Source organism: Mustelus asterias, chromosome X (assembly GCF_964213995.1).
Source record: "Mustelus asterias chromosome X, sMusAst1.hap1.1, whole genome shotgun sequence".
NCBI lineage: Eukaryota > Metazoa > Chordata > Chondrichthyes > Carcharhiniformes > Triakidae > Mustelus > Mustelus asterias.
This window is the reverse complement of record NC_135834.1, coordinates 3,760,685-3,770,766: the sequence shown is the minus strand read 5'-3', so window position 1 is coordinate 3,770,766 and position 10,082 is coordinate 3,760,685. Positions and strand designations below refer to the sequence as shown.

The 10,082-nt window shown below is 55.4% G+C and overlaps 1 protein-coding gene across 2 annotated transcripts in view; it reads left to right on the top strand.

Moving 5' to 3' along the window:
• The first annotated feature begins 8,817 nt into the window (after positions 1-8,817).
• The window catches only part of LOC144481888 (natural resistance-associated macrophage protein 2-like), a 113,810-nt gene continuing 112,545 nt past the window's right edge, over positions 8,818-10,082 (top strand). The window contains exon 1 of one of the 2 annotated variants that reach the window (XM_078201047.1): positions 8,818-8,944. The gene's annotated coding sequence lies outside the window, so the exon portion shown is untranslated. The remainder of the gene's footprint in view (positions 8,945-10,082) is intronic. The other variant, XM_078201048.1, reaches the window with a different exon arrangement.

The window sequence follows — 10,082 nt, the reverse complement described above, 5'->3', positions numbered from 1 at the left end:
AGGAGGGAGACAGGAGGAGGAGGGAGACAGGAGGAGGAGGGAGACAGGAGGAGGAGGGAGACAGGAGGAGGGAGACAGGAGGAGGGAGACAGGAGGAGGGAGACAGGAGGAGGAGGGAGACAGGAGGAGGAGGGAGACAGGAGGAGGAGGGAGACAGGAGGAGGGAGACAGGAGGAGGAGGGAGACAGGAGGAGGGAGACAGGAGGAGGGAGACAGGAGGAGGGAGACAGGAGGAGGAGGGAGACAGGAGGAGGAGGGAGACAGGAGGAGGAGGGAGACAGGAGGAGGGAGACAGGAGGAGGAGGGAGACAGGAGGAGGGAGACAGGAGGAGGAGGGAGACAGGAGGAGGGAGACAGGAGGAGGGAGACAGGAGGAGGAGGGAGACAGGAGGAGGAGGGAGACAGGAGGAGGAGGGAGACAGGAGGAGGAGGGAGACAGGAGGAGGGAGACAGGAGGAGGGAGACAGGAGGAGGAGGGAGCAGGAGGAGGAGGGAGACAGGAGGAGGAGGGAGACAGGAGGAGGGAGACAGGAGGAGGGAGACAGGAGGAGGGAGACAGGAGGAGGAGGGAGACAGGAGGAGGGGAGACAGGAGGAGGGAGACAGGAGGAGGGAGACAGGAGGAGGAGGGAGACAGGAGGAGGGAGACAGGAGGAGGGAGACAGGAGGAGGGAGACAGGAGGAGGGAGACAGGAGGAGGAGGGAGACAGGAGGAGGGAGACAGGAGGAGGGAGACAGGAGGAGGGAGACAGGAGGAGGGAGACAGGAGGAGGAGGGAGACAGGAGGAGGGAGACAGGAGGAGGAGGGAGACAGGAGGAGGGAGACAGGAGGAGGGAGACAGGAGGAGGAGGGAGACAGGAGGAGGAGGGAGACAGGAGGAGGAGGGAGACAGGAGGAGGGAGACAGGAGGAGGGAGACAGGAGGAGGAGGGAGACAGGAGGAGGGAGACAGGAGGAGGAGGGAGACAGGAGGAGGGAGACAGGAGGAGGGAGACAGGAGGAGGAGGGAGACAGGAGGAGGGAGACAGGAGAGGGAGACAGGAGGAGGGAGACAGGAGGAGGGAGACAGGAGGAGGAGGGAGACAGGAGGAGGAGGGAGACAGGAGGAGGACGGAGACAGGAGGAGGGAGACAGGAGGAGGAGGGAGACAGGAGGAGGGAGACAGGAGGAGGAGGGAGACAGGAGGAGGGAGACAGGAGGAGGGAGACAGGAGGAGGAGGGAGACAGGAGGAGGAGGGAGACAGGAGGAGGAGGGAGACAGGAGGAGGAGGGAGACAGGAGGAGGGAGACAGGAGGAGGGAGACAGGAGGAGGAGGGAGACAGGAGGAGGAGGGAGACAGGAGGAGGAGGGAGACAGGAGGAGGAGGGAGACAGGAGGAGGGAGACAGGAGGAGGAGGGAGACAGGAGGAGGAGGGAGACAGGAGGAGGGAGACAGGAGGAGGGAGACAGGAGGAGGGAGACAGGAGGAGGAGGGAGACAGGAGGAGGGAGACAGGAGGAGGGAGACAGGAGGAGGGAGACAGGAGGAGGGAGACAGGAGGAGGAGGGAGACAGGAGGAGGGAGACAGGAGGAGGGAGACAGGAGGAGGGAGACAGGAGGAGGAGGGAGACAGGGAGGAGGGGAGACAGGAGGAGGGAGACAGGAGGAGGGGAGACAGGAGGAGGGAGACAGGAGGAGGGAGACAGGAGGAGGGAGACAGGAGGAGGAGGGAGACAGGAGGAGGGAGACAGGAGGAGGAGGGAGACAGGAGGAGGGAGACAGGAGGAGGGAGACAGGAGGAGGGAGACAGGAGGAGGGGGAGACAGCGGGAGGCAAGGGGAGAATGCGGACACGAGGAGGGAGAGATGGGAGGGGCTGAAGGGATGGCAGTGGGGTATCAGCGAGAGGTGGGGAGAGGGAAATATTATGGGCTAGTATGGTCAGGAAAGGCTGAATGTGTGGGTGGGAATGAGACGCGTTGGGACTCAGAGTGAAAGTGGCATTGCAGTTTAACTGTAAACCCTCATTCGAGCATCATGAGTATGAGGTTAGCCACACAAACCCGCGACCTCTGAGCTTGGGCGAAGATTCGCGATAGCAGTGCGCTCAAAGCTAGTACCAGGACAGCCAAAGGCTCCTCGTGCCTGCGGGCACGGTGGGCGGTCCGGCTGCCAGTTCTGGCCAAGCTTTGGTCATTTGTGGGTATTGGAGCGTAAAAACGGACTCGACGCTGACACCAGGTGCGCTTCACTCCAGCGTCGCTGTGCCCGATCGCTGTGCCTGATCGCTGTGCCCGATCGCTGGTCCCGATCGCTGTGCCCGATCGCTGTGCCCGATCGGTGCCCGATCGCTGTGCCCGATCGCTGTGCCCGATCGCTGTGCCCGATCGCTGTGCCCGATCGCTGTGCCCGATCGCGGTGCCCGATCGCTGTGCCCGATCGCTGTGCCCGATCGCTGTGCCCGATCGCGGTGCCCGATCGCTGTGCCCGATCGCTGTGCCCGATCGCTGTGCCCGATCGCTGTGCCCGATCGCTGTGCCCGATCGCTGTGCCCGATCGCTGTGCCCGATCGCTGTACCCGATCGCTGTGCCCGATCGCTGTGCCCGATCGCTGTACCCGATCGCTGTGCCCGATCGCTGTGCCCGATCGCTGTGCCCGATCGCTGTGCCCGATCGCTGTGCCCGATCGCTGTACCCGATCGCTGTACCCGATCGCTGTGCCCGATCGCTGTGCCCGATCGCTGTGCCCGATCGCTGTACCCGATCGCTGTACCCGATCGCTGTGCCCGATCGCTGTGCCCGATCGCTGTGCCCGATCGCTGTGCCCGATCGCTGTACACCAGGTGCGCTTCACTCCAGCATCGCTGTGCCCGATCGCTGTGCCCGATCGCTGTGCCCGATCGCTGTACACCAGGTGCGCTTCACTCCAGCGTCGCTGTGCCCGATCGCTGTGCCCGATCGCTGTGCCCGATCGCGGTGCCCGATCGCTGTACCCGATCGCTGTACCCGATCGCTGTACCCGATCGCTGTGCCCGATCGCTGTACCCGATCGCTGTGCCCGATCGCTGTGCCCGATCGCTGTGCCCGATCGCTGTGCCCGATCGCTGTGCCCGATCGCTGTGCCCGATCGCTGTGCCCGATCGCTGTACACCAGGTGCGCTTCACTCCAGCGTCGCTGTGCCCGATCGCTGTGCCCGATCGCTGTGCCCGATCGCTGTGCCCGATCGCTGTGCCCGATCGCTGTGCCCGATCACAAATAAATAAACTTTACTATTAACCGGCACTGTTCCCATCTCTGAAGCAGAAGGTATGTGTGTGTGAAGACAGCTTATACATCCCAGGCACTGCGAGGGGATGAGGTTGGTGGTTCTCGATGTTACCAGGGCGGTAATCGCTCCGCACGTACGACTCAGACAGTGTGCCCACAGCTCCGCTGCGCTGACTGCTCTCACCTTCCTGAACACAACGCAAGCCACATTGTGGAAATTGTCCCCCGCAAACCATCATCTCCCGTCCTGTCGTACTTTGCACGTCAACTTTCAAATCGGCCTGAATGAGAGCAAGATGAAGATTTCCAAAAAAAAATTAATGACTTTTTTACAGAAGCAAGCGGTCATTGTCCTCACCTGCACAACACCTCCCCCACAGAGCACAGACTCGCTGCCGGGGTACAGGTCACACCGAGTGTGGTCACTGCCGGGGTACAGGTCACACCGAGTGTGGTCACTGCTGGGGTACAGGTCACACTGAGTGTGGTCACTGCTGGGGTACAGGTCACACCGAGTGTGGTCACTGCCGGGGTACAGGTCACACTGAGTGTGGTCACTGCTGGGGTACAGGTCACACCGAGTGTGGTCACTGCTGGGGTACAGGTCACACCGAGTGTGGTCACTGCTGGGGTACAGGTCACACCGAGTGTGGTCACTGCTGGGGTACAGGTCACACCGAGTGTGGTCACTGCTGGGGTACAGGTCACACTGAGTGTGGTCACTGCTGGGGTACAGGTCACACCGAGTGTGGTCACTGCTGGGGTACAGGTCACACTGAGTGTGGTCACTGCTGGGGTACAGGTCACACTGAGTGTGGTCACTGCTGGGGTACAGGTCACACCGAGTGTGGTCACTGCTGGGGTACAGGTCACACCGAGTGTGGTCACTGCTGGGGTACAGGTCAGGCAGGCTTTGCCATGACTCCACTATCTGAACATGGTGTCTGACCCACCATAACCCCAATTCCACAGTGCTCCCACCCCAATATCTGACTCCAAATAAAGAGCAAATCATTCCGATTTGCTGTTACCTTCACTGTCACTGTCTCTAACCTACGCATCCCGGGACACTAAGGGTCAATTTAGCATGGCCAATCCACCTACCCAGCACATCTTTGGGACTGTGGGAGGAAACCGGAGCACCCAGAGGAAACCCATGCAGACACGGGGAGAACGTGCAGACTCCGCACAGATAGTGACCCTTGACAAATGTGAACCAATCGTTCACTGTGCACCTGCAAAACGTGCTGAAAACTGGTCGTAACAATTCACCAAACCATTTGTCCAATAAAGAACAAAGAACAAAGAACAGTACAGCACAGGAAACAGGCCCTTCGGCCCTCCAAGCCTGTGCCGCTCCTTGGTCCAACTAGACCAATCGTTTGTATCCCTCCATTCCCAGGCTGCTCATGTGACTATCCAGGTAAGTCTGAAACGATGTCAGCGTGCCTGCCTCCACCACCCTACTTGGCAGCGCATTCCAGGCCCCCACCACCCTCTGTGTAAAAAACGTCCCTCTGATGTCTGAGTTATACTTCGCCCCTCTCAGCTTGAGCCCGTGACCCCTCGTGATCGTCACCTCCGACCTGGGAAAAAGCTTCCCACTGTTCACCCTATCTATACCCTTCATAATCTTGTATACCTCTATTAGATCTCCCCTCATTCTCCGTCTTTCCAAGGAGAACAACCCCAGTTTACCCAATCTCTCCTCATAGCTAAGACCCTCCATACCAGGCAACATCCTGGTAAACCTTCTCTGCACTCTCTCCAATGCCTCCACGTCCTTCTGGTAGTGCGGCGACCAGAACTGGACGCAGTACTCCAAATGTGGCCTAACCAGCGTTCTATACAGCTGCATCATCAGACTCCAGCTTTTATACTCTATACCCCGTCCTATAAAGGCAAGCATACCATATGCCTTCTTCACCACCTTCTCCACCTGTGTTGCCACCTTCAAGGATTTGTGGACTTGCACACCTAGGTCCCTCTGTGTTTCTATACTCCTGATGACTCTGCCATTTATTGTATAACTCCTCCCTACATTATTTCTTCCAAAATGCATCACTTCGCATTTATCCGGATTAAACTCCATCTGCCACCTCTCCGCCCAATTTTCCAGCCTATCTATATCCTGCGGTATTGCCCGACAATGCTCTTCGCTATCCGCAAGTCCAGCCATCTTCGTGTCATCCGCAAACTTGCTGATTACACCAGTTACACCTTCTTCCAAATCATTTATATATATCACAAATAGCAGAGGCCCCAGTACAGAGCCCTGCGGAACACCACTGGTCACAGACCTCCAGCCGGAAAAAGACCCTTCGACCACTACCCTCTGTCGCCTATGGCCAAGCCAGTTCTCCACCCATCTAGCAGTGTGGGATTTGCTGGACTTGTGTCAGAGCAATGAGCTGCCACGTGATGTATATGACAAAGTTCATCCTCACGGCTTGTTGGGTCCATGTATGCACGGGCTGCAGAAGATACACAAAAGAGATGTCCCTTTATGCCCTATCTTACCGATCACTGGGCCCAGGAAAAGGGACAGGGGAGATTGACAAGGATGTTGTCACCCAGGGCTGGATAATTGCAGCGATGAGGAAAGATTGGATAGACTGGGGTTGTTCTCATTGGATCAGAGGAGGCTGAGGGGAGATTTGATTGCGGTGTATAAAATTGTGAGGGGCCCGGATAGAGTGGATGGGAGGGGCCTATTTACTTTAGCACAGAGGTCAGTGACTGGGGGACACAAAGTGATTGGCAGAAAGATTCGAGGGGAGATTAAGAATAATGTTTTCACCCAGAGGGTAGTGGGGGGTCTGGAACGCTGTCTGAAAGGGTAGGAGAGGCAGAAACCCTCAACTCATTTAAAAGGTTGTGAATGTAGCCCAATCCATCACACAAACCAGTCTCCCATCCACTGACTCTGTCTACACTTCCCGCTGCCTCGGAAAAGCAGCCAGCATAATTAAGGGCCCCACGCACCCCGGACATTCTCTCTTCCACCTTCTTCCGTCAGGGAAAAAGATACAAAAGTCTGAGGTCGCGGACCAACCGACTCAAGAACAGCTTCTTCCCTGCTGCTGTCAGACTTTTGCATGGACCTACCTCACATTAAGCTGATCTTTCTCTACATCCTATCTGTAACTGCAATACTATATTCTGCACCCTCTCCTTTCCTTCTCCCCTGTGTACTCTATGAACGGTATGCTTTGTCTGTATAGCACGCAAGAAACAATACTTTTCACTGTATCCCAATATATGTGACAATAATAAATCAAATATTAAGCTGATCTTTCTCTACACCCTATCTGTAACTGTAACATTATATTCTGCACCCTCTCCTTTCCTTCTCTCCTATGTACTCTATGAACAGTATGCTTTGTCTGTATAATGCACTGGAAACAATACTTTTCACTGTATCCCAGTACATGTGACAATAATAAATCAAATGAAATATTAAGCTGATCTTTCTCTACACCCTAGCTATGACTGTAACATTACATTCTGCACCCTCTCCTTTCCTTCTCCCCTATGTACTCTATGAACGGTATGCTTTGTCTGTATAGCGCGCCAGAAATAATACTTTTCACTGTATCCCAATACATGGGACAATAATAAATCAAATCAAATATTAAGCTGATCTTTCTCCAACCCTAGCTATGACTGTAACGCTATATTCTGCACCCTCTCCTTTCCTTCTCCCCTATGTACTCTATGAACTGTATGCTTTGTCTGTATAGCGCGCCAGAAATAATACTTTTCACTGTATCCCAATACATGGGACAATAATAAATCAAGTTCAAATCAAATCTGTGACTACAGGGACAAAGTGATTGGTGGAAAGATGAGAGGGGAGATTAGGAATATGTGTTTTCACCCAAAGGGTAGTGGGGAGTTCCGGAACTCTGTCTGAAAGTGTGATAGAGCCAGAAAACCTCAACTCATTTAAAAGGTATCTGGATCTGGACCTCGAGTGCTCTGGTAAGGTTACGGAGCAAATGGTGGAAAATGGGATTTGTTTGCGGGGGGAGGGGGGGGCGGGGCTTGTTTTGCAGCTGGCACAGACCCAGGATGGGTCGAATGGCCTCTTTCTATGCCATAAATCTGCGCTGCGCACAACTGTAGTGAGTCAGAGGCAAAATGCCGTGGATGCTGGAATCTGAAACACAAATAGAAAATGCTGGAAAATCTCAGTGGGTCTGACAGCGTCTGTGGAGAGGGAACAGAGCCAACGTTTCGAGTCTCAGTCAGAGCTCAAGACACAGAGAATGGGACATGATTTACACTGGGAGGGTGGTGGTGGGTTGGGGGGGGGCTGTAATTGGACAAAGGGGTGATGATAAAGGTTGAGAAAGTTGCTAAGAGCATCTGTTGGCGAGAAGAGCAGTACTGTGGCAATCTCGAACAAGAGGTCAGAGGGATAGGTCGAGAGGCGGTAGATTTAAAACTGAGATGAGGAGGAATTACTTCTCGCAGAGGGGGGTGAATTTGTGGAACTCGCTGCCCCAGAGCGTGGTGGAATCTGAATCATTGAATGGTTTCAAGAAGGAGATGGATATATTTCTAATAGAAAAAGGGTTAAAGGGATATGGTTAGCACTGCTGCCTCACAGCGCCAGGGACCCGGGTTCGATTCCCGGCTTGGGTCACTGTCTGTGCGGAGTCTGCACATTCTCCTCGTGTCTGCGTGGGTTTCCTCCGGGTGCTCCGGTTTCCTCCCAGGACACCAGGATAAGATCAGCCATGATCTGACTGAATGGAGGAACACGCTCCAAGGGTTGAATTGCCTGCTCCTGATCTGAATTCCTGTGTAAAATACAGTGGGTGCTGGAAATCTGAAGCAAAAACAGAAAAGTTACTTGTTTCATCCGCTCCTGAAGGTGGCGCTGTGCCTGGAGGCCCGCAGCTGCGCAGTCACTGCCAGCCGGAATGGAAAGGAGCCCATCAACGGTGGAGGGATGGGACCATTGACAGCGCCTGCGCAGCTGCGGACCTCCAGTCATAGCGCCACCTGCCGGAATGGATGAGACAGGTCACCCGGGGGGGGCCGCTGACAGCGCCTGCGCAACTGCGGACATGCTGTAGAGATGCCGACGTTGGACTGGGGTAAGCACAGTTAGGACGGACCTCCAGTCTTAGCGCCACCTGCAGGAGCGGAGGAGACAGGTCAACCCGGGGGGGGGGCGCTGACAGCGCCTGCGGAGCTGCGGACCTCCAGTCCTAGCGCCACCTGCAGGACCGGAGGCGACAGGTCACCCCGGGGGGCCGCTGACGGCGCCTGCGGGAGCTGCGGACCTCCAGTCCTAGCGCCACCTGCAGGACCGGAGGCGACAGGTCACCCCGGGGGTCCGCTGACGGCGCCTGCGGAGCTGCGGACCTCCAGTCCTAGCGCCACCTGCAGGACCGGAGGCGACAGGTCACCCCGGGGGGCCGCTGACGGCGCCTGCGGAGCTGCGGACCTCCAGCCTTAGCGCCACCTGCAGGAGCGGAGGAGACAGGTCACCCCGGGGGGCCGCTGACGGCGCCTGCGGAGCTGCGGACCTCCAGTCTTAGCGCCACCTGCAGGAGCGGAGGAGACAGGTCAACTTTGACTCACCTGGGGGTCGTGACGGGCGGGTTGGCAGGCCGGAACTTCCAGCTTAAAGTTGAAGCGGATCGAGTCAGGCAGACTGGCGGTGCCCGGTGGGGGTGAACAGGTAAGGGGTTCCGTTTACACCTCACCTCGGTGACCATCCTCCCCTCCCCGCTGTCAGCGTGGCTGAGGAAGAAATACTTCCTCAACGCCTCATGTCAAATCCCCCCCCCATCCCGCACATGGACTGTCCCGACTGCAGTTCAGATAGATGGAGCTGGAAGCTACCATCTATGGAGGGGAGGAGGGTGCCTAATGTTTTGTCCTTTGACAGGCTGTATTTGGCCACTCTTCGACAGTGAAGCTGTGGAAATGTTTTTCTTCGACAGGAGCTTATCCTTCCCTGGCTTTATTTATGTTGTGTTATTCAGGGAGGTTGGTCAGGAGTGGTGCTAAGGACAAAATGAGGGAGAAAGTTGCTTCTGTCACTCTAACCTTGACTGGCCATTGAGCAAAAACTCTTTCCATCTTCAGTGTTGGAGCCATTGGTCTCTGAGGGCTTTTAAATGGCAACATGAGCCACAAAGCGATGGTGCTGGTTTTGAATAGGGAAGCAAGCCAATGTCCAGCTCTGACGAAGGCTCATCCAGACTCGAAACGTTGCCTCTATTCTCTCTATTTGGCACATTTCCACTCCATCTGACGAAGGAGCAGCGCTCCGAAAGCTAATGGCATTTGCTACCAAATAAACCTGTTGGACTTTAACCTGGTGTTGTTAAAACTCTTACTGTGTTTACCCCAGTCCAACGCCGGCATCTCCACATCTGTTCTCTCTCCACAGATGCTGTCAGACCTGCTGAGATTTTCCAGCATTTTCCTCTCTTTGTTTCAGATTCCAGCATCCGTGGTATTTTTACCTTTTCCAATGTCCAGAGTGTTAGGATAGGGGCTGGGAAATTGGAGTCGACCTTGACTTGGTCTAAAGCAGTGTAAAATGTTGTATTTAGTGAGTCACGTCTCTCTGCCCGTCTCTCTACGCATTGATGTTCCTGCAATAAAATTCTAGGAGAGAGAAGTGTTCCATTATTTGATTATGCAAATAGAAATTGTACTGACTACTTTCCAACCAACTGATGTAATTCTTTTCCCTATTATTGTTTAATTAGACCGTAAGACCTCTCGTCTGCAGGTTATCCAGTGCTTAACTGCTGAAAACATCTGGCTTTGTGGGGAAACATCTGTTGCCCTGCTACCAGAGAAAT